Source organism: Saccopteryx bilineata, chromosome 11 (genome assembly GCF_036850765.1).
Source record: "Saccopteryx bilineata isolate mSacBil1 chromosome 11, mSacBil1_pri_phased_curated, whole genome shotgun sequence".
Classification (NCBI taxonomy): Eukaryota; Metazoa; Chordata; class Mammalia; order Chiroptera; family Emballonuridae; genus Saccopteryx; species Saccopteryx bilineata.
This window is the reverse complement of record NC_089500.1, coordinates 64,008,797-64,015,755: the sequence shown is the minus strand read 5'-3', so window position 1 is coordinate 64,015,755 and position 6,959 is coordinate 64,008,797.

The window sequence follows — 6,959 nt, the reverse complement described above, 5'->3', positions numbered from 1 at the left end:
GACCCTTTTCATTACTCAAAGGTAACCACCATTGAAAAAACCACCACAGAAGCACATGAGATAAAAAAGATAGCAACAGAGGAAAGATGTATGGAATACAACCAAATAAAAACATAAGATAGAAAAACGAAAGAGAAGGATCAAACAAGACACAAAACTAACAGAAAGCAAGATATAAAATGGCAATAGGGAACTCACAAGTATCAATAATTACACTCAATGTAAACGGATTAAACTCACCAATAAAAAGGCACAGAGTAGCAGAATGGATTAAAAAAGAAAATCCAACTGTATGCTGCCTACAGGAAACTCATCTAAGTAACAAGGATAAAAACAAATTCAAAGTGAAAGGCTGGAAAACAATACTCCAAGCAAATAACATCCAAAAAAAAGCAGGTGTAGCAATACTCATATCGGATAATGCTGACTACAAGACAGGAAAAATACTCAGAGACAAAAATGGCCATTTCATAATGGCTAAGGGGACACTGAATCAAGAAGACATAACAATTCTTAATATATATGCACCAAACCAAGGAGCACCAAAATATATAAGACAGCTACTTATTGACCTTAAAACAAAAACTGACAAAAATACAATCATACTTGGAGACCTCAATACACCGCTGACGGCTCTAGATCGGTCATCCAAACAGAGAATCAGTAAAGACATAGTGGCCTTAAACAAAACACTAGAGCACCTGGATATGATAGACATCTACAGGACATTTCATCCCAAAGTGACTGAGTATACATTCTTCTCCAGTGTACATGGATCATTCTCAAGAATTGACCATATGTTGGGCCACAAAAACAACATCAGCAAATTCAGAAAAATTGAAGTTGTACCAAGCATACTTTCTGATCATAAAGCCTTGAAACTAGAATTCAACTGCAAAAAAGAGGAAAAAAATCCCACAAAAATGTGGAAACTAAACAACATACTTCTAAAAAATGAATGGGTCAGAGAAGAAATAAGTGCAGAGATCAAAAGATATATACAGACTAATGAAAATGACAATACGACATATCAGAATCTATGGGATGCAGCAAAAGCAGTGATAAGAGGGAAGTTCATATCGCTTCAGGCATATATGAACAAACAAGAGAGAGCCCAAGTGAACCACTTAACTTCCCACCTTAAGGAACTAGACAAAGAAGAACAAAGACAACCCAAAACCAGCCGAAGAAAGGAGATAATAAAAATCAGAGCAGAAATAAATGAATTAGAGAACAGAAAAACTGTAGAAAAAATTAATAGAACAAGGAGCTGGTTCTTTGAAAAGATTAACAAAATTGACAAACCCTTGGCAAGACTTACCAAGGAAAAAAGAGAAAGAACTCATATAAACAAAATCCAAAATGAAAGAGGAGAAATCACCACGGACACCATAGATATACAAAGAATTATTGTAGAATACTATGAAAAACTATATGCCACTAAATTCAACAACCTAGAAGAAATGGATAAATTCCTAGAAAAATACAACCTTCCTAGACTGAGTCAAGAAGAAGCAGAAAGCCTAAACAGACCTATCAGTAGAGAAGAAATAGAAAAAACCATGTAAAAACCTCCCCAAAAATAAAAGTCCAGACCCTGACGGCTATACCAGCGAATTTTATCAAACATTCAAAGAAGACTTGGTTCCTATTCTACTCAAAGTCTTCCAAAAAATTGAAGAAGAAGCAATACTTCCAAACACATTTTATGAGGCCAACATAACCCTCATACCAAAACCAGGCAAGGATGGCACAAAAAAAGAAAACTACAGACCAATATCTCTAATGAATACAGATGCTAAAATACTAAACAAAATACTAGCAAATCGAATACAACAACATATTAAAAAAATAATACATCATGATCAAGTGGGATTCATCCCAGAATCTCAAGGATGGTTCAACATACGTAAAACGGTTAATGTAATACACCATATCAACAAAACAAAGAACAAAAACCACATGATCTTATCAATAGACGCAGAAAAGGCTTTCGATAAAATACAACACAATTTTATGTTTAAGACTCTCAACAAAATGGGTATAGAAGGAAAATATCTCAACATGATAAAGGCCATATATGATAAACCATCAGCTAACATCATATTAAATGGCACTAAACTGAAGGCTTTCCCCCTTAAATCAGGAACAAGACAGGGTTGTCCACTCTCTCCACTCTTATTTAATGTGGTACTAGAGGTTCTAGCCAGAGCAATCAGACAAGACAAAGAAATAAAAGGCATCCATATCGGAAAAGAAGAAGTAAAGGTATCACTTTTTGCAGATGATATGATCCTATACATCGAAAACCCCAAAAAATCCACAAAAAGACTACTAGAAACAATAAGCCAATACAGTAAGGTCGCAGGATACAAAATTAACATACAGAAGTCAATAGCCTTTCTATATGCCAACAATGAAACAACTGAGAAGGAACTCAAAAGAATAATCCCCTTCACGATTGCAACAAAAAAAATAAAATACTTAGGAATAAACATAACAAAGAATGTAAAGGACTTATATAATGAAAACTATAAACCATTGTTAAGGGAAATCGAAAAAGATATAATGAGATGGAAGAATATACCTTGTTCTTGGCTAGGAAGAATAAATATAATCAAGATGGCTATATTACCCAAAGCAATATACAAATTTAATGCAATTCCCATCAAACTTCCAATGACATTTTTTAAAGAAATAGAGCAAAAAATCATCAGATTTATATGGAACTATAAAAAACCCCGAATAGCCAAAGCAATCCTAAAGAAAAAGAATGAAGCTGGGGGCATTACAATACCTGACTTCAAACTCTATTATAGGGCCACGACAATCAAAACAGCATGGTATTGGCAGAAAAATAGACACTCAGACCAATGGAACAGAATAGAAAGTCCAGAAATAAAACCACATATATATAGTCAAATAATTTTTGATAAAGGGGCCAACAACACACAATGGAGAAAAGAAAGCCTCTTCAATAAATGGTGCTGGGAAAACTGGAAAGCCACATGCAAAAGAATGAAACTGGACTACAGTCTCTCCCCCTGTACAAAAATTAACTCAAAATGGATCAAAGATTTAAACATAAGACCTGAAACAATTAAGTACATAGAAGAAGACATAGGTACTCAACTCATGGACCTGGGTTTTAAAGAGCATTTTATGAATTTGACTCCACAGGCAAGAGAAGTGAAGGCAAAAATTAATGAATGGGACTACATCAGACTAAGAAGTTTTTGCTCAGCAAGAGAAACTGATAACAAAATAAACAGAAAGCCAACTAAATGGAAAATGATATTTTCAAACAACAGCTCAGATAAGGGCCTAATATCCAAAATATACAAAGAACTCATAAAACTCAACAACAAACAAACAAACAATCCAATAAAAAAATGGGAAGAGGATATGAATAGACACTTCTCCCAGGAAGAAATACAAATGGCCAACAGATATATGAAAAGATGCTCATCTTCTTTAGCTATTAGAGAAATGCAAATCAAAACTGCAATGAGATACCACCTCACTCCTGTTAGATTAGCTATTATCAACAAGACGGGAAATAGCAAATGTTGGAGAGGCTGTGGAGAAAAAGGAACCCTCATACACTGTTGGTGGGAATGTAAAGTAGTACAACCATTATGGAAGAAAGTATGGTGGTTCCTCAAAAAACTGAAAATAGAACTACCTTATGACCCAGCAATCCCTCTACTGGGTATATATCCCCAAAACTCAGAAACATTGATACGTAAAGACACATGCAGCCCCATGTTTATTGCAGCATTGTTCACAGTGGCCAGGACATGGAAACAACCAAAAAGCCCATCAATAGATGACTGGATAAAGAAGATGTGGCACATATACACTATGGAATACTACTCAGCCATAAGAAATGATGACATCGGAACATTTACAGCAAAATGGTGGGATCTTGATAACATGATACGAAGCGAAATAAGTAAATCAGAAAAAAACAGGAACTGTATTATTCCATACGTAGGTGGGACATAATAGTGAAACTAAGAGACATTGATAAGAGTGTGGTGGTTACGGGGGGGGAGGGGGGAATGGGAGAGGGATAGGGGGTGGGGAGGGGCACAAAGAAAACAAGATAGAAGGTGACAGAGGACAATCTGACTTTGGGTGGTGGGTATGCAACATAAGTGAACGACAAGATAACCTGGACTTGTTATCTTTGAATATATGTATCCTGATTTATTGATGTCACCCCATTAAAAAAATAAAATTATAAACAAAAAAACAAAAAAAAAACAATAAAGCAGGATATTATTCATTAGAAGAAATTAAAGTTTCTGATAACATTGGTGCTGATCAGTGGGGGTGAGAAGTGAGAGGACCAAAATTAGTGGAAAAAGGACTCTGAATGATTTATATATTTTGAGAAAAATAATATAGATGTTAGTTAACACTAGAATTTCAATACTATTCTGTATGTTAACAATTTAAATATAATTACTAGAAGAACAGAAATAAGAAGTATAGCTTCCAAAGAAGTGAAGAGGAAAAGTGAAACGAAAGAAATTAAGCAATTCAGTGAATGGGTTGGGAAAACAATAGTGGAAAATATAGTAAATAAAAGAAACAAAATGGGAAGAACAAATGTGAGTGGAATATATTCATCTATTAACAGACGAAGATCCTCAAACTGGATTAAAACAAAAGTCACCGGTGGGGCCTGGGAGACAGGTTCCGGCCTCTGCAGCCGCCTGTCTCCCACATGGACCTTCAAGGGGGCCGGAGGGGCTGGCAAAAGTGTCCTTTGTGACTTTCTCAGCTCTAGTACCCCTGTTTCTTTATTTTTCAGCCTTTTGTGCTTGAGAGGGCTCTGAAGAAAAAAAACATTTTAAGAATTAGCCTCCAAACAGTGACAGCCCAGTGTTTCACCTGGAGTCCGCTGATTCAGTCATGGGGGTGGGGGGCAGGTCTCACACTGGCATCTCCCTCCCAGGAGGAGTGGGCATGAGGTGGCTCATAGGTCAGAGCACAGCCCCTTGCCAGGCCCAGAGAGGGGCCCTAACAATTTTGCATTTCTAAATTCTAATGATTTTTTTTTTAAGTTTTGGCTAAATTGTATAGATTTCAGGCCTAACAGACCTCCGCTGAGTACACACCCCTTTCTATAGCTCTGCTGGGAGTGGGGGTGGGAGACAGAGAACAGCAACGGTGCCTGGATGTCAGCGGCCTGCGGCCCAGCTCCCTCTCCCCCAGGCCCCTTGGCTTCGGGCTCCAGCCACCCAGGCCCCATGGACTCCTGAGGTCTCGCCCCCCCGCCATGGTGCCTCTGTAGGTGGTCCTCTCTCTGCCCTCGAGGCCCCCACTTCCCCATTCATTCTTTCAGAGCACCTGCCTCTCCCTCGTGGCCTACATCCAGTTCCAACATCTCCCCTGCATCCCCAGTCAACTTTCCCTGGCCCCCGACACCAGGGGCAGCTACACACCTGGCCCCTCCTCCTGCCGGCACTCAACCCAATTCTGTCTGGAATAGACAGATTCCTGGATTAATTCAACCAGCTTCTGACCTATGATGGAGTCATTGGGAGGTGTGCCGTTTGACAGTGAACACTGACCCTATACTCTCCTTGAGAGTCACACCTGGTCAAAGTCCCTCCCCGCTCTCCTCTCTGGACCCCTCCAACCCTAGGTGAGAGCAAGAAGGTGGGGCGGAGGCTATTGCTGTTTGGAGCCCATAGCACCCCAGGGCTGGCTGCCTTTCTGTCCTGGAACTTATGAGGCCTATCCTTATAGGCACTGAGCCAAAAAGGGACATCTCGGGACATCAGGCCTTCAAAGAGCGATGAGCAGATGTTGCTAACTGGATCAGGTGGAGAAGTGTGTTTGGCTCAGGGGGTGGGGATTATTCTGCCCTGGATGGAGTGCCACTTGCCCTTTCTTCCCATGGCCTCGATCCCCTTCGTCTCCCCTTCACTTAGCAGTTAAGCCTCCCTAGCTCTTCCCTCCCTATACGCCTCCTACAAGACTACCCCTTCTCCCTTGCCCTCTTGGCTCCCTCCCCATCCTCCCCCTGCTCCTGCTTCCTCCACCCTAAACTCCCATCAGGACCACCCCTGCCCGGGAAGCTCCTCCAACACTGGTGTCCATGCCCCTGATGTGTTCAGTATGCTGGCTTCTTGCTTCCCCACCGCCATCCTGGTCTATGAATTTGGGGCTGGAATGTTGTGCCAAGTTGATCTCGAAGCTCCCGTTATGCTTCAACAAGACATCAAAACGGGTTCATCTCCAGAGCTTGTACAACACCAGGTGCAATCAAACTGTTTATGCTTTGCCAAATTAATTCATTAAAGCCAATCCTTTATTCCTTCTTAAATTTTTTTTATTTTCTTTATAAGTGAGCTGACACATCTTTTCACAAGGTGGCTGGCCTTTCAGTCCTCAAAGAAACCACATGGGCACCCAGCAGCCCCGGCCCCCGTGACAAATCCGGGGTCTTGTTGAGAAGCCAGCCTGATTGTAAGCACATTTCCTATGGCATTGACCCTGAATGGGGGCCCACCACATGCCTGCCCAGCCCCTTGGACTCATACCTGGGTGCCCTTTGGTGGTCTTTTCTGAGTGGGGCACCCCTTCTAGCTACGTTAATGCCTTCAGTCTAATGTTGGGGCATCTCCAGCTTTGATCCCCATATGGGAAGCCAGCATCTGGCCATATCCCCTGGCAAATGTTCTAACCCCATGGGATCCCTCCCCCTTGATCTTCAGTCCCTCCATCTCTGAGCTGCTACACCCAGGCTGCTTCTTAAACTAATAATGGGAGCTACCTCAAGATTCCTTTTAAAAGGCAACATAAATAAATATGAAACCCGGAGTTCCTGAGGGTACTTCCAACTACTGAAGTTAGAATTAAGTTGAAGGAACTCACCTTCATTTTCAGGTGTGAAGGAAGATGGACAAGCAGCTCAGAATGGAGTGGTAAAGCAGGGATCT